Below are 18,682 nucleotides of genomic sequence, written 5' to 3' on the forward strand. Positions count from 1 at the left end.
GACAGATTGACAGAAACTGGATTTCATATTAGGAGATATTGTTAGTTTGGGACAATATGTTCTTTTAAAAAGTACAAATGGCCAAGGACTTCTGTCAAAATTCATTTTGAAAATTAGAAAGTAAATAAAGCAAATGTAAGAAAAATTTCCCTTTAGCTTTTTTTTCTCTGTTATTACAATACATTTTTTTAAATGACAGCAGCCTCCATTTATCGCTTCACCTATTGATGTAACCATAGTGGTATCATTGATTTCCAATTTTGAGGCAATCTTTTTCTTGCTGTTGGAAGCCCAAGTCTATTCATTTATTATTGTGTGTACTCAGGGGAGGGAGATGAGCCCATTGATCTAGTGGTGCACCAGCTGATAAATATTTAATGTTTATTCCCATCATTAAAATTATTTTAGGTTGGGATATTGACAGTTATTCACATGCACAGATTGGTATAGCCTGCAGTACATAACATACTCTTCAGTCGGTTACAGTTCATTGCAGCTTTGCAGATTGACTTACTTGCTGTGTAGTAGTTTTGCAGCGTTATTTTCCAGGTGGCTGTCCTACTGTTCAGATTTGAATTTCAGTTAAGCTTGATGTCTTCTGGTGGAAGGATTATGTAAAAGACACTTGATCCCTACACCTGAACATTGTTAGAACTTTAGCATCCTCGAATGTACTTAAGAATCATCAACCTTTATAACGATCACAACACCTATGTTTTCTCATGTTATTTCTTACTAGAGATCCTTTGCTGCACCAAGAGAAACTCTGCTTTCAGATTTTCATCATGCAATGAGTACTTTGCTTCTTGCCATGCTAGTTATTTAAATTTAAACCTTTGCTTTTATTTTGGGATCCTGGGTGGTCTGCCCAGTCTCAGTCTTGGCAGCCATTGTCATCTTCCCTGGTATCATATACCTGCTGGTCCTTACAGGGGATCATGAAGGCCCAGACATATCTGAGACAGTTCTTCTAGAAACCCATTTCCTGCTGGGTTGGCTCTGATCAGCTCGAATTTTGACATCAAGGTCACAGGGCTTTTTGATCTTTGCACTGATTCTTGCCTTTTGTTCTTGGATTTGACCCTTGGCTTCTATCTTTTGGCCTTTGAGCTTCCTTTTTTCCCCCAACGATTTTTGGTCTGGCTGTGCCCCTGGCTCTGAGTAGTCACAGCTTCTTCTGTTTTTCATCCAAGCTGAAAGTATCCAGTCCTGATCCTAGCCAAGTACTTGATCATCAACCCAGTTGAGTCAGACCAGCAGCCCCTTCAAGAGGAAAAATTCACATATTGTTTGATCTTTTCTGTCTCCTTTACAACAAAACAGGTATAAGACTCCTGCTTTCTGGTTAGGGGCTTCAGAGGTTTTGTGCTATTATAGCAGTATTTCTAGTTCCATTTAAAAATTATAAATTAATATTAACTACAGTTTATTCATTAAAAATTACACATTCATTGGCTTCTCTACAGAATTAGTTCTATAATTTCTCTCATCTTTGGGGAAGCTCGTGAGAGTCTGAGATAAGCAGGATCTCTAAACAAACTTTTGGCTAGTCGTACTTGTGAAATAAACAGGAAATTGCAGAACAATGAAATATTCTACCTATTGTATGTTTAATTCAGCAAGTACATTTTTTTTTTTTTTTTTTGGACACGGAGTTTTGCTCTTGTTGCCCAGGCTGGAGTGCAATGGCATGATCTCAGCTCACCACAACCTCTGCCTCCCAGGTTCAAGCAATTGTCCTGCCTCAGCCTCCCAAGTAGCTGGGATTACAGGAATGCACTACCACGCCCGGCTAATTTTGTATTTTTTGTAGAGACGGGGTTTCTTCCTGTTGGTCAGGCTGGTCTCAAACTCCTGACCTCGGGTGATCTGCCCACTTCGGGCTCCTAAAGTGCTGGGATTACAGGTGTGAGCCACCACACCCAGCCTCATCAAGTGCATTTTTAAAAGAGCAGTTTCTTTCTGCATAGTTCTAATAAGGGATTAATCAAATATGATAAAAGATAATGTTTTGTTAAAAAAAATTATGGGTGTTGAAGGAGGCAGACTGCCTGGGTTCCACAACTGGCTTTGTGTGATTTTGGACGAGTCATTCAATCTTTTGGGCCTTGGTTTCCTCATCTCTGAATGATAATATTTTGAGGATAAAATAAAATAACCTACGAAGTATTTAGCATGGGGGCCTTCTTCACATTAAGAGCTAAATAAATGTTATCATGATATGTATATTAGTTGACTGCTTTCATCTAAAAGTAACAGAAATTCTGATTCAAACTGGCTTAAACACTAAGGAATTTTTTTTTTCTCATGTAACAGGAAGATCAACGGTAGGGCATTGGTTACCTCCCTTAAGGGGTGGTTGAGTACGCAGTTCCATGATGTCATAGAGATCCAGGTTCTTTCCATCTGTGATCTCCAATGCTTAGTGTCAGCTTCATGCATAGGTAGTAACATGGCCATAGCAGTTTCTACATATGACAAAACCCAGAAGAACAACGGATGCTATTTGTGGACTGAATGTTTGTGTCTCCCTAGAATTCATGTTAAAACCCTATTCCCCAATGTGATAGCATTAGGAGTTGGGCCTTTGAGAGGTTAGTAGGATTAGATAAGGTCATAATGGTGGAGCCCTCATAAATGGGATTAGTGCCCTTATAAGAGTCACAAGAGAGATTATTTCCCTTCTCTGCTCTCCACCATGTGAGGATAAAATGAGAAGCGGCAGTCTGGAACCTGGAAAAGAACCCTCATCAGAAACTGACCATGCTGGCACCCTAAAACTTGGACTTCCAGCCTCCAGAATTGTAAGAAATATACTTCTGTTGTTTATAAGCCACCCAGTTTAGGATATTTTGTTATAACAGCCTAAACTGACTAAGATATTATTCCATTTTGCAGCTTTCTCTTAAACACGGGGAGTGGGAACCCTCATGAAAACATCTTTGTACTTTTCTTTGACCATTACCAAATCAATCACTAACAAAGGAAGTGAAATTCCCCTTAGGCTCACCAGATACATCTTCTGAATTTGAAAATGGAGTTTTTTTTTGTGGGGGGACAGGGGAGTGGATATTCCAAAATTATACAAACAACTCTGATGGCATAAGAACATCTTCAGGGCCCGGTGTTACAAGTAATTGAGTTCTCTGCTCCTTTGGAGATGTATCATATTGACATCACCGAGGAAAAAGCACCAAGAAATAGGTTTTCCTTGCTAGCCATTAGGATGATTTTCAATGTCCTAATTTTTATAGAATAAAGAAGTTAAATATAGAATTTTTGGTACTTCTCACATTTAAAATAGGATAGTAAAATACTGATTCTTCAGTATCAATTTTTAAATGAAATCATTACAATAACTTAATTTGTTTGGGCATTTCACATTCTTGTGGTTTGAGCCTTAATGTACCCGTGGAGGAAGGTAGGGCAAATATAAATGTGTTTATTTCACAGATGTAACCAGAGTTGGAAAGATAAAGTGATTGTACTTAATGTCACTCTTCTGACTAACCCTAACCCCAGGCCTTTTCATTTTACCATGCACCATGTGCCTATTGTTTCCCTTGATGTTCTGTCTCTTCAACTAGGGGATATGCTCTTTAAGGCAAGGGATTTATCTTCTATGTATTCTGGTGTCTAGTATTTTAGGTTTAAGAAATGTTTGTTGATTATAAATGATTTGCTGAACTAAAACAAGATTAAAAATCTTAAGTTTGAATCTTTCCTTGACAATGATACACTTCTAGGCAAAACAATCTCCTGCCTGCATCAGTCTTAGAGGGCATTTATTTATACACAAGGAAACTCGTTATCTTATGAAGCTAAAAAGAAAGGCAGTTTGGGTCTTAATTTCCTCTTCTTGGCTTTTCATGGCTACTTCATAGAATTTTTCTCAGATTAGACTGTATTTTAAGACACAAAGCCACTAGCACACCAGAAAACCTGAGGATTATTAAGTAAGCCAAAAACAGAAGTAAACAAAGCCAAAATCAAACCCAACCAAGACAAACAAAAAAGAAAAACTGAAACCATTCCCTGGAAGCAAACAGAATTATCAGCTTCCATTAAATAGGGCTTTTCCAGGAGAGAAGAGCACAATCAATTAGAAATTGATCAAACTAATATTCACAGTTCAGGATAAGATAACAGCACCAGCATCAATAAAATCCACCATGATTCAGTAGTCTAAGATATATGATATGGTTTGGCTCTGTGTCCTCAGGTGGGCCAAATCTCATCTCCAATTGTAATCTCCACGTGTCAGGGGAGGGGCCTGGTGGGAGGTGATTGAATCACGGGGCAGACTTCCCCCTTGCTGCTCTCGGGATAGTGAGTCCTCAAGAGATATGATGGTTTAAAAGTTTGTGGCACTTTGCCCCTGTCTCTCCTGCCACTATGAGAGGACGTTCCTGGCTTCCCCTTTGCCTTTTGCCATGATTGTAAGTTTCCTGAGACACCCCAGGTCATGCTTCCTGTAAGCCTGTGGAACTGTGAGTTAAACCTCTTTTCTTCATAAATTACTCAGTCTTAGGTAGTTCTTTATAGCAGTATGAAAATGGACTAATAGAATATATGAGACCACTTTCTGGCATAAATAATTTTTATTAAGTTATGTTATTATTATCTGAGAAGAACTTTCTAAATGAATTAAATAGTACTGAGTTTTCTGATAGCCTCTCTTTTTGATTGGTGCTCTGTCGAGTCCATTGGAAACACCTGTATGGGTCATTTCTATCCTTGGACTTAGTTGGGAGGATTCCTCCCTGAAAGGGCCAGGGTGATGAGTGCAAGGCTAGAATCTAAACCCAGATGGAGAAATATGTGGCATTGTACCAGTGGTTATCTGCTTGGAGTCATTTAAAAAGCAGGCTAATTATTATTATTTTCTATTTTCACCTGATAGACTCTGTAACATTCCAAAATCACTTTGTATTTTATCAGTGCTTTCATAACAAAATTAATAGGATCATCTGAATGGACTGTTACTGCAAAGGCTTTTAGAGGCAATAGAGGTCTTTATTCTGTAGTGTGTGCTCTGCGCAAATCCACAGGAAGAAAAATACATAAAAATGTATATTAATTAGCATTCAGTCAGAATATGATGATTCCCAGGAATGTGTGAATAAACAAAATAATTTTAAAAATTCGAATTATTAAAGTTGGTTAAGTATAGCATGTTTATTTTATGAATGCTATTTGTAAGCAGACTTTGTGATTTGTTTCATCTTTGATGAATGACAGAGATTTGAGAGCTATGAAAAGTGTACTGTTTCTGATGTAGCACCTATGGCTCTGGTTGTGATTAAAAAATAAGCATTTTTTAAAACCAACAAACAGGCTGGACGCGGTGGCTCCCGCCTGTAATCCCAGCACTTTGGGAGGCTGAGGCAGGCAGGTCATTTGAGGTCAGGAATTTGAGAACAGCTTGGCCAACATGTCGAAATCCCGTCTCTACTAAAAAAAAAAAAAAAAAGAAAAATTAGCTAGGCATGGTGGCACTTGCCTGTAATCCCAGCTACTCAGGAAGCTGAGGCACTGGAATCACTTGAACCTGGGAGGCAGAACTTGCAGTGAACTGAGATGGCACCACTGCACTCCAGCCTAGGTGACAGAGTGACACCGTGTCTCAACAAAACAAAACAAAAAACAACAAACAGGCTATTTCAGTATTATGGTAAATGTTGCACTTCTCAACAGATGCACCCTGAGTTCTTGGATTATCTAGTTCCTTTATGTTCTCTCCTTTTAAAAACTGGCCTGCATTTTAGTCACTTCACCAGAGAAGTTAAAAAAAAGAATGAACCAGGCATGGTGGAGCATGCCTGTAATTCCAGCTACTCGGGAGGCTAAGGTGAGAGGATCCCGTGAACCCAGGTGTTCCTGGTTGTAGTGAGCTATGATCATGCCACCACACTCCAGCCTGGGTGCAGAGTGAGATTCTGCCTCTCAAAAAAGTAAACTAACTGTGATGGCTAAATGGAATTATCTTGTTTGAAATATCTTTCAGACACTCATCTTGGCCTTGTCTTCTTATTTATTAAAGCTACTTCCAAGCCTGAGAGTCACTGAGTTTTAATGATGTGCTGAATTGTTTATAAGCCTTTTAGCTGTTTTGGTTTAGTAAAGCATGGCAGCCCCATTTTAATTGACAGCGGCTGTATTCCAATTAACTGCCAATGACCCTGACAAGTTACTTTTCGGCCAGTATATTTCCATAAAATATTTCTTCATGCTAGGCGAAACCAAATTTGAATTTATAGTTCAGGTAAAGAGAAAAGGCTTTTGAAAGTCCTGATATAATTGCTGATTCCTTGTTGGAAACACATTTAGCTGTAGTTTCAGCAATACTTTCTATTAATCTTATTGCTACATTATTAAAATACTACTTAGGAAAAAGGATTAATTCATTAAATTTGAAAAGTTCTGTTGATTTTAGATGGTGGGTACATCTGTAAGCACTAGAGCATCACTCAGTTATGTAGATCCTCAGTAAATATCGCCCTGAACTATGGCAGCTAAGGGAAATTGCTGAAAGAGGCAATGGGTTCTTATATAAGGCAGTGCGTGAAGAAATATTGTTTGCTTGTAATAGTTTGAATATGTCCAAGTTGTAATCTGGGGAATGGACTAAATGACTTCATGAATTTCTTCTAGACCAAAGAGTCGATGACATTTCCCCACAATTAAATCTAATTGACCTTAAATTTCAATATTGTGTTCAGATCCCATATACTCCACTGATTATTTTCATATGTAACCTAGATGCAGAATAAATCCTTTCATGCTCCTGATAGCTAAATACTGTTTTATAAGACCCTTGCTAAATCCATGCCTTATGATTTCTGGTAATTTTAAGAAGCTTTCACTCATAGAGTCTTTTTTTCTGCATCTCTTTTATCCTTCATCAACCAGAGTTGAAAATTATTTTCCTGCTTTTTTCAGAGTAGGTCTCAAATGCCTCTCCTCCCTTAAACTTGCATACCTAAACTCATAAAAGTACTCAAGAGAACAAAGGAGCCTTCATCTCCTTATATAGCAGTTGGGGGCCATTGCTAGCAAAAAAGAAAAAATAGAGACGATATGGGGAGAATGGAAGCTCACTGGTCTACAGTGTTTTTGCCTGCATATTTTTAAATCAAAATTTATTTAAGTGATAACAGCTGGTCAAATGTTTTTCTAGTCTAATTCAAAGAGGATTACCTCCTAGGGTGCCCAGTCACTTTGGCAAGACAGCAGTTTATTAAGCATATGTCACATTTGATTCCATTAGCTCTCCTTTCCCAAACGTCAGCTGCAAAAGAATCTTTCTAGTTCCTTTTCTAGCCTCTCTCCCTTCCAAGTTATCTTAAAAACTATTCCATGGCATAACAACCTGTCTGGAACTATTTGAAAGTAGTCTGCCCTGTCTGTTTATTAGCACTCATCTCTGGGCATAATCTCTAACTTCTCCACTTGCATCGGGATACGGCCTAGGAAAGCGGGGCGAAAGTAAAATTCCAACACAGTTGTGTCCACTTGACGTTGACAAGCCCTGCTATTTCAGCCTGGTCTCTGTTAGGAATATAGATGCAGCTTTAGCTAAAAGGTAGCACACAGAGATAAGTTAGAAAGGTATCCAGAATACATTCCCATTGTAATTTTTTTCTTTGTATTTATAATCAAATCCTCATTAAGCCCATAGGACCACCTGGTACTATTACAGTGAATAACGAATTCAGTACACATAACGCATCCAGCTGGGAATACTTAAGAAAACTCAATACTTTCTGATGTTTTTAATAAAAATAGGTTTTCATACTTAAAAACTGCAAGATGTAGGTTTCATTGGATGCTGGTCTAAATTAGAATAAACCATAGTTGAATATTTCCTTATCACTTGAGAAATGCTATTGAATGTCTTTTGATTGTTTTCTTAGCCACAGCTGAGTGTAGCAATTTTTTTCTGAACATATTTGAGAGTTTGCAAAACTGCTTACAATAGACACTTACACCATTATATGTTGGAATTTAGTTAGTAGGACTCTGAAGTAATTATATATTTAAATCTGCAGAATGAGGCTCTGGTATTTGTTTAGTTTTAAGCTTTGGCAGTGTGGCAAATCTATACATTTATCTCTTTACCTATTAAGCTTGCAGTTACCTATGTGATGTACTCTTTTTTCCTTGGAAGATATCTGATTTCACTGTATTCTGAAATGTGTTTCATCTTCCTTTTATATTTTTTCATTTAATTCAAGGATTAACTTCGTTATCTCTCTTCTCCCTTTCCCCCACCTACCAACAGCTACAACATTTTCATGATGTTCTAAATCTTGTAGCACGGAATAGAATATAAGTGGAATTCCAAACAAGCAAATGCATAATAATCCATCACCTTTTTGTAGGGTGGACAGATATCAAAGGAAGTTTACGCTTTACTTTCAGGGTTTTTACATTCATGTATTATTTTCACTGAGGCATTTAAAATACTTTATTAAGTTTTAGTGTTTTCTGAGGATCTTCTTATTTTATATAAACTGATATGTTGAGTAAGCAAAATATTTCTTTCTGTAGTTCTGCTGTTAGGCTATTCCAAAGAAACGTGTTCTTTTTTCAGGAAGGCTATGCAAGCGTGCTTGATATGTAGTTCCAGGGCCAGCAGCAAACTACTCAACACCACAGTTTCAAATAATAAGACCAATGCCCTTATTTTACAGAAGAGCAGATACATCTAGAAAAAAAGTGAGATAGCTAAGTTAACAGCAGAGCTTGATGTACCTTCAAGTATAATCTTGTTGCTTCTCATGTAGGAGTTTTCCCACATTTATTGAGCACTGATTGCATGCCAAGACTGTGCTGATGACATTTTTATGTGGTATACATTTCTCCTTAATCTTTATGACTTTGCAAACTTCATATCCCCATATCGTCTCTACATAGTACACATAACTATGAAAAGCACATTAATAGTTACTGTTTACATACATTTTAAGACATACTGGACCTAAGCAAACCAAACAAATGATAATACTAATTCACCTAAAAGAAGAACACTAACATAATAATAGGATTTGTTATCCCAGAAGTAATGATTCCAGATAATTTGACACACTTCTCATATATATTTTCAGATAAGTTACAATGTAAGAATCAAGAGATCATAGGCTCTGATATCAGAAAGGCCTAGGTTCAAATCCCATCTCTATCATCTATTGGTTGTGACTCTTGGCCATGTTACTTAGACCTGGGGAAAATCAACATACAAATAGAAATATGTATGATTTAGCAACTACTCTGATTGGGACATGGCCAGGATGCTATGAGAACATGGAGAAGGGGCGCCTAGCAAGGCTGGAGGTGTTGGAGAAGCCATACCTGACCCTCTACAATTGAAAAGCTAACATTCAGATCTGTGGGATGATCTGAAAGAGTAGGAAAGATGTAGGAAAAATATATCCTTCCATTGTCAACCCTTTCTCTCAGAAATATACAGCTAGGATAGACTTGCTGTTGTTATAACTTCTTTGGGATCATGCTTTCTCCATAAAATACAAACATGTCCAAAGAGTGGGGTAGTATATTCAGAACATATATCCCTGCTCTCTCTTCTCTCCTCTTACATGACAGGAGGGGCAGGGATTTGGGGAAATGAACAAGGATAAAGTGTTGTATATAAATGGAACATTATCCAGCCTCAGAAAAGAAGGGAATCCTGCACTTTGCGACAATACAGGTGAACTGTGAAGAACATTATGTTAGACTAATCACTGAAGGGCAAATACTGCAGGATTCAAGAGTTATCCAAAATAGCCAAACAGAGAAAAGCAGAGAGTAGGTGGTTACCAGGGGTTGGGGGAAGGGGAAATGGTAAGTTGCTGTTCGAGGGGCTTAAAGTGTCAGGTATGCAAGACGATCTACAGACCTGTTAAACAGCATTGTGCATATAGTTAGTGATACTGATTATACACTGAAAATTTTGTTGAGATCTCATGTTAAGTGTTCTTATCATAATAATAAGGGTTGTGAGGAAGAGGCCGGAAGGGATTTGGTGAAAATGCTGAGCCCAAATGTCTGGAAGGGCACTTCTCTGCAGCAGGAAGGGAGTGGGCCATGGGTGTGGGTGTGGGTGAATGCTAAGGAAGAATTCCACTGAACCAATTATTTTTCTCAGGCCCAGATGAATTCCTAAATTATTTAAAAAACAGTAGAGACAAATTTTGGTACCATGACCATGTAAAACACTGATACTTGGAAACCTGAGAGTGTCGAAGAAGAGTTTTTCTTCATCTACAGTTTCAGCTTATACATTTTGTGGAAACAACCATGAGAGGGGAGTGAGCCTACCTACGAATGTGGAAGGTGCAGTAAAATAGCTACTACAAAGGAATTACCTTTTTTATGAATACAGTTTTATATATTTGTCAAAGCCTGAAGCTGCGGTTGCCTGAGAGCTAGAATATGAAGAGAATCTTTGGGAAAGCTGTCTAACCAATCCTAAAGCTGCAGTTTTCAATCTCGTGTGTCTTGTTACACTGGCCTGCTGACCATGCTAGGAAATAGGATTTCCCTTAGATCTCCTAAGTGCACCACTGGGCAACATGGGCCACAGTGTTAGGTTCACATATCCTCTGAGGCTTCCGCTTTAACCCTTCGAAGACCAAATAACTTAAGGTTTACTTCATTTCTGACATCCCAGCTTATGTGCTTTTAATAAGGTAGATTGCTACCATATCTTGTCAACACAAAAAGTCAGTGACATGAGCAAGGCATGCTTTTGGAGTAGTTTTTAGTATAGGACCTCATTTTCAAATATAGGTATGCACATTAAATATGACCTAGAGCAACACAATATCTTCATGTGCTTTATATGTCAAAATGTTATCAGATATTTGAAGACAAATGAGTAATAATTAAAGATGAATTTAAAAAGTTGTTTTATACAGAATAAATGAGAATTCTTAAATAGCTAAATAGGGAAACAGATTGACGGTTATCAACATATGAAGAGTATTTTCACTCAATGCCTTTAGAAAGAATATGCAGTTAGACATATGTTTATAGAAATATATTACAACAATAGAGAGTAGATATAATTCTAAACTTCGTGAAATTTTTAGGGAGTTAACACTAAAAATGAAAACAAAATAACCTTTAAAAACTTTAATTTTTGTTTTTATTTAAGGCTTAAGCATTTCAAAAAATCCTTTTAAGGAATTATTCATATTTGCGAGGAATAATTAAAAGCAGAATGTCAACTCGATTTAAAAGGAGAAAAAAAATCTTTAAAAGTATGTACAACAGCCATGAAAATCATCACTGATCCAGATATAATGAAGGCTATAATGAATGCAAACAAGAAGTTATTAGATGTTGTTAGGCAGGGTAACTATGATGACAACCAAACATTCACAAGAAAATTGATAAGCTGCAAATTTAGGAATTCCAGAAGTGATGCTGAAGTTTGCATTTGACTGTTTGGCCTTCTGAAGGCCAAGGCTGAGGCTGAAGCTAATTAGCAGGTTTTGGAAAATTCTGTGGCGGAATTTAAGCTGCTGTGCATCTCCACATTTGGAGGGAAAAAGAACTGCCTTAGACAGTAGCGTATCATTAGAATTAATAAAGGTAAGTCATTTGATAAGTGTGTCCCTGCCATTCAGAGTGAGTGTGAATAATGCTAACACAGGAACCCATCAAAGCCACTTGCAGGAGAGAGTATTACCACACCCAGGTACACAGAGGCAAAGACTCAACATACTTTGGGACAAAAGGTCTTGGTTTCCATTGGTGCCACAAAGTAATTACCTAGGTAAAGCTCAGGGTCTTAGCTTCTGCAGTGTGATTTACCATATTCCTAACATAAATGTTTTCTTAACATTATTTTCCTTAGCTGTTGTAATAGACTTAAGTCATCAAAATCTAGCCAGATCTCCAAGTCATCTTTGGCAGGAGGAAAGGAAAGAATGGAAGATAGTATTGTCTCAGGAGGACAAAAGATCCTATGACAACCTCTTTGAGGTTGAAAGAGATAAGGTTTCCAACCCACATTTACCTTCTTTCATTAATTTCCTCCATTTGACTAAGGAGAAAATGATCTAAAATAGCAATGTATGGAAAAACTAGAAATGTTGCAAACACATAATATTAAACACCACTGGGATTGCCTCTGTTTTGGAGAGCCTTGTTTCTATGATCCTATTGAATCACTAGTGTAAGCTGACCAGTAAATTCTGCAGTTGGAAATTCTCTACTGTCATGGAATCCTAAGTCCAGCCAGTTGAATGAAAGAAGCAGGAAAAGTGAGCTGGGTGGTAATAACTGGGGTTTGCAAAATATTTTCTATAGTACTACTGACAAAGGACATGGGATAGATGAACCACAGTATAGATGAGTATTTTAAAAATATTTTTCATCTTTCTTGAGGTACAATCAAATAAAAATTATAGTCAAGATATGCAGAATGATATTTTGAAATACATACACATTGTGAAATGAAGGATAGCTGCATTCAATCGAATTAATGTATTTATCACTTACATTGTTATCTTTTTTGTGATAAGAATACATAAGATCTGCCGGGCACAGTGGCTCACGCTTGTAATCTCTGCACTTTGGGAAGCTGAGGTGGGCAGATCGCCTGAGGTCAGGAGTTTGAGACCAGCCTGGCCAACATAGCAAAACCCCATCTCTACTTAGAAAAAAAAAAATTAGCTGGGCATGGTGGCGCACGCCTGTAATCCCAGCTACTTGAGAGGCTGAGGCAGGAGAATCACTTTGAACCCAGGAGGCAGAAGTTGCAGTGAGCCAAGATCATGCCACTGCACTCTAGCCTTGGTGACAGAGCGAGATTCCATTTCAAAAAAAATAAGATCTACTTTCAGCAAACTTCAAGTGTACATTATTAAGTATAGTAATAAAGCTGTACATTAGGTGTCCAAAACTTACTCATTTTATGACTACATATTTGTACCCTTTAACCAACATCTCCTCATTCTTTACTCCCCTCATCCCTAGGACCCTTCTATTCTGTTTCTATGAGTTTAATTTTTAAAGAGTCTACATCCAAATAAATTCATGCAGTATTTGTCTTGCAGTGTCTGGCTTGTTTCACTTAATGTCTCTGGATTCATTCATATTGTCACAAATGGCAGGGTTTCCTTCTTTTTCAAGGCTGAAATAATATTCTATTATATATATATAATTTTAGATTGAGGCTGGTGCAATAAGCTCAGCTATATGGCTAAAGCCCTTTAGTTATATCTTCTTGCAGGCATGTATATCAGGATGGTGAGCATCACTTGTGTCCTTATCAAGGTAGGGCAAATGTATTAGTGTGAGCCATATCATTCTCTAGATATAACCCACTCCAGGTCTACTGCCATGGCTTCTGTCAGATCTTAGTTGAAGATGTTGGGGACCATGAATTTTCAAATGCCCTGTTAGCTCTTTAAGTGCTTGACAGAACTTTTCGGAGGAGCAGTAGCTTTGGTTGCTGGCCTGGGTTGGAGCTGGGAAGCCTATGATGGCAGGTCTTTTCTTCAGGCCACAATTTGTGGAGCTGAGCCTGAGCCAAAAGGCCTCATCTAGGATGGAAAATAATGAATAGCAAGACTGTCCAGTAGCGTTTTCATCCAAAGTCAATATTCAGAGACAGGAATCCAAGTATGAAGCCACAAATACTTATTGCATCCCTATGTGCTAGGTATACTAGGCACTGGGGATATATAAGTGGACAAAACCTGACAAAAGTCAGTCTCTCACGGAGGGTATAGTAAGCCTGAAGGGGTTTCTGAGCTGGACTTGTAATCTCAGCTGCTTTGCATAGTACATTTGAGGCCCTGGGCACAGCACCTTGGGATTACAAGGTCTGATCAATGACTATGACACATTTTCTCTTGCTCCTAGAAGTGTGAACCTATTTTTCCCTCTGTTTTGGATACTTTTACTCATTCCCTTTCTCCATCATGGATACCAATTTCCTGGATAACTCCTACTTATTCATTCTAAGTCATATGGCACTTCTGGGAAGTTGTTCCCAATTCCCAGGCCTAGGTAATGTGTCTATTCCAAGTGCTTCCACAGCACCCAATACTTTCCATTGTTAACATATAAAACACATTGAATTATAATTTCCTGCTTACTTTCTGTGTTGCCCTTAAACCTGTAGCTCATTAAGGGCAGGGATTCTGTAATATTACCAATATTTCTCCAGACCCTAGTACAGTGACTGGAACATGGACTCTAAAATATTTGTAGAATATGGGAGTAGTTGACAATATATGGGAGAAGAAACCATTGATCAACCAATTGGGACAGAGAAATGTACCAAATTATTCTGAGTTAACCAGGTGAAGTCTGTTTACCTATCTGTTTGTCTATTTTTATAGCCAAACTTGGAAGCCACAAAGTTTATTTGTAAGAAACATAAAGGATTGTTTCAGATGTATCTGGTAATCTAGCAAATTGTACTTTCTAAATATGGCTTCACCAATATATATCCCATCCCATATGCTTGTCAAAGAATATGACATTGACAGTGTTGTCTCCTCATTAAAACTGAATACACATTTGGAACTGCCTTGACCAATAGGACGTGGTAGAAGTGATGCTGTGTGACTTTCAAGTCCAGGTTGTAATTAAGCAGTATGGATTCCTCTTTTTTCTGTTAGCTTGCTTACTTTTAGAACATAGCCACCAGGCTGTGTGGAAGCCCAGACCACGTGGTGAGGCCATGTGTGTGTATTCTGGCCCATAGCCCCAGCTCAGACCTCAGCTGACAGCTGGACTCAAATGATTTCAAAAAGTCTTCAGTAAGCAGCCTTTGGATGATTCTAGGCACAAGATTTTAAGCCTTCCAGCTGAGTTTCAGACGTAATGAAGTAGGGGCAAGCTGCTCTGTCGTCCCAGTACGAATTCCTGACTCACTGATATCATGGAGATATAATAATGACTATTGTTTTCAGCCACTACATTTTGGGGTGACTTTTATGCAGCAATAGCTAATAATACAAGCAGGAAGGTAATTTTCCCAGCTTTCATATTTGTGATGCTGGCTTTCTCACTGCAGTTGGAACATACCTCATAAACAAGTCAATACTTGTTATAAACAAAACAAATTTGTATAAAAGAAGGGAATACTGTAGAAACGGTAATTTAAAAAAAAGTGACTGAAAGTTAATAATTAAAATATTAATGTAAATTAAAACTCAAGATTAAGAATAAAAGTTTAAAATTTTTAAAAAACTAGACTATAATAGAATTTAAAATCAAAGTTAGGACTAATAAAAGTAAAATAAATTAAAAGTGTTAAAATGAGGAATCCACTCCCTGTTTCAGCATGTCTTTCCTTCATTCTTTCCTTCTTTTCTTCTTTTTCCTTTCTTTCCTTCCTTCTGATAAATAACCAATTTGAAAAAATTCTGTCCTTATAAAGAAGAATTAAATACATGAAAAGACGCTCAATTTTACTTGCAATTAAATACATTCGAATTAAAATTCTAATCATGTATAAGTACATATATGCACACACATATAATTAGTATATTTTATACCCAAGCCCACAATTTATTCAGATCTCCTTTGCTTTTACCTAATGTCCTATTTCTGTTCCAGGAGTCCACAGGATGCCACACTACATTTAGGTGTCATGTCTCCTTATACGTCTCATACTATGGCACATTCTCAGACTTCCCTTGTTTTTGACGACCTTGACAGTTTTGAGGAGTACTGTTTAGGTAATTTTAGAGAGTCTCACAATTGAGATTTGGTTGATGTTTTTCTTATGATTAAATTGAGGTTATGGGTTTTGGGGAAGAATACCGAAGTGGCAAAGTGCCATTCTCATCACATCAATAGTAACGTGGCTTATTCCTGCTGATATTAGGCTTGATAAGGGCTAATAAGACATCATGTTGGATGTGATAGATTATTGAAAGATTTCTCCACTGTAAAGTTGTTTCCCTCCCCCCTTTCCACATTATACTCTTTGCAGTGAAGTCACTGTGAGCCCACACTTACGGGAAGTTATACTCTACCTCTTTGAGAGCTATATATCTATATCGATTTGAGTCTTTTTTTTAAGTTAAAAAGTCTAAGGATTTATTTAGTTGTATATATTATGTACAGCATGATGCTCCCATTTACTTAATCATTTATAGTTATGACTCCTTTGTTTCTTTCCTCCTGTCTTCAACTGAGCATTTCATATGACCCCATTTTATCTTTTTTTAGTGTATCAATTATACTTTAAAAAAATTAGTGGCTGTCCTTGAGTTTACAATATACATTTTTAACTAATGTATGTCTATTTTCAAATAAGCCATAGCACATCACAGGTAGTACAAGTAATTTATGATGGACTATTCCCAATTCTACCCTATGATCCCTTGTGACATTGTTATCATTCATTTCACTCAATACATCGTGACTATATTTGTAATAGTCAACTATTTTTGGATTAATTAAATAAGAACAGTTTAAAAAATTATTCTAATTCTGTATGAGTCAAGATTTAACCAGAAAAAAACAGCAGTAGAAGATATAGAACTTTTTTGTAAGCAATTGGCTTATGCAAAAAGAGCTGGCTAGACAATCCCCACATCCGTAGGACAAGCTGTCAGAAAGGGCAGTCTGGAACTCTGGTTGCTAAACCTGAAGCTGCAACTGCTGTCCACAGGTAGAATTTCCGTTTTAGGAAAAGCTTGGCTCTGCTCTTAAGAATTTTTAGGCTGGGCGCGGTGGCTCACGCCTGTAATCCCAGCACTTTGGGAGGCCGAGGTGGGTGGATCACGAGGTCAGGAGATCGAGACTATCCTGGTTAACACGGTGAAACCCCGTCTCTACTAAAACTACAAAAATTAGCCGGGCACGGTGGCGGGCGCCTGTAGTCCCAGCTACTAGGGAGGCTGAGGCAGGAGAATGGCGTGAACCCGGGAGCAAGACTCCGTCTCAAAAAAAAAAAAAAAAAAAAAAAAAAAGAATTTTTAACTGATTGGATTAAGCCCATTTGAATTATCTAGTATAACCTCCCTTACTTAAAGTCAACTGATTATAAACTTTGATCACTTCTGCAAAACACCCTCACAGCAGTACCTTATTTATTTTTTATTTTTCCATAAGTTCTTGGGGGTACAGGGATATTTGGTCACATGAGTAAGTTCTTTAGTGGCGACTTGTGAGATCCTGGTGCACCCATCACCAGAGCAGTATACACTATATGTATACTGCTATATACACTATATGTATACTGCTATATACACTATATGTATACTGCTATATACACTATATGTATACTGCCATATACACTATATGTATACTGCTATATACACTATATGTATACTGCTATACACACCGGAGCAGTATACACTATATGTATACAAAGATAACCATATATGTTATCTTTTATCCCTCGCGCTCCTCTCACTTTTCCTCCCAAATCCCCAAAGTCCACTGTATCATTCTTATGCCTTTGTGTCCTCATTGCTTAGCTCCCACATATCAGTGAAAACATGCGATGTTTGGTTTTCCATCTTGAGTTACTTCAGTTAGAATAATAGTCTCCAATCTCATCCAGGTCATTGCAAATGCTGTTAATTCATTCATTTTTATGACTGAGCAGTATTCCATCATATATATATATAATCAGTTTCTTTATCCACTTGTTGATTGATGGCCATTTACCCTAAGATCAGTATTTGATTAAATAACTGAACTGTAGCTAGCTAAGTGGATGCATAAAACTGACCATCATGCCTTCATTTATTCCTTCTTTGATATTCTTCCTTTCTTAATGTAGATCCAAGCTTCTGACCAATGTTATTTTCCTTCTGCCTAAAGTCTTAAAAACATTTCTTAAAGGGAACTTCTGTTGGTGGTGCTTTCCATGTTTTTTTTTTTTTTTTTTTTTTTTTTTTTTTTTTTTGGCGACACTCTTATTTCTCTTTCAATTTTAATAATAATTTTGATGTACATAAAATTCTACGTTGGTGGGGGTTTGTGCTTATTTCACTTTTTTTTTTTTTATATGATTTCTGGCAAGAAGTGTACTGTAATTCCTATTTTTGTCTGTCTAAAGGTAAGGTGTCCCCCATGCCCCACACCAGTCTGGCTTCTTTAAAGATTTTGTCTTTGATTTTCTGCAGTTTAAATATGACATGCCCAGGGATAGGTTGTGTTTGTTTGTATTTATTTTACTTGGTGTTTTCTGAACTTCCTAAATCTGTGGTATGATGTCTGTCACTAATTTTGGAAAGTTCTTGGCCATTTTTATTTCCGTTAAAAGATAAACTTAGGCACATTAAAATTTTAAAGAGTTTATTTGGGCATTCAGCAATTCATGAGTTGGGCAGTGCAAGGCACAAGTACTTCAGGGCTCCACTGAGGGGGCTCAAGGGGAAACTTTTGTTTACAGAAGAAAGATTAAAAAAGAATTTGATTGGTTTTAAAATGGGAAGTCCTTAGAGATTAGTTGGTGGTTTCTGTTTGGTAAAGTCTCTAGTTAAAAGTCAGCTGGAGGTTTCTGATTGGTTAAGCTTCAATTTTGTTTGACAGTTTTGTTTCTATGTTAGGGAAGTTTCTATTGATCTGTCTTCAAGTCCACTGATTCTTTCTTTAGCTGTGTCCAGTCTACTGATGAACTTATCAGGGGCATTATTTCTGTTAGTGTTTTGATTTGTTAGTATTTCCATTTGATTCCATTTCTCTGCTT

The 18,682-nt window shown here is 37.3% G+C and overlaps 1 long non-coding RNA gene across 3 annotated transcripts in view; it reads left to right on the top strand.

Moving 5' to 3' along the window:
- The first annotated feature begins 2,475 nt into the window (after positions 1-2,475).
- Positions 2,476-18,682, top strand: part of LOC129463621 (uncharacterized) — a 593,164-nt gene continuing 576,957 nt past the window's right edge. For all 3 annotated transcript variants that reach the window (XR_008651242.2, XR_008651243.2, XR_008651241.2), the window contains exon 1: positions 2,476-2,804. This is a non-coding gene — a long non-coding RNA (uncharacterized lncRNA). The remainder of the gene's footprint in view (positions 2,805-18,682) is intronic.

The sequence above is a fragment of the Symphalangus syndactylus genome, chromosome 15 (assembly GCF_028878055.3).
Source record: "Symphalangus syndactylus isolate Jambi chromosome 15, NHGRI_mSymSyn1-v2.1_pri, whole genome shotgun sequence".
In the NCBI taxonomy this organism is placed as follows: domain Eukaryota; kingdom Metazoa; phylum Chordata; class Mammalia; order Primates; family Hylobatidae; genus Symphalangus; species Symphalangus syndactylus.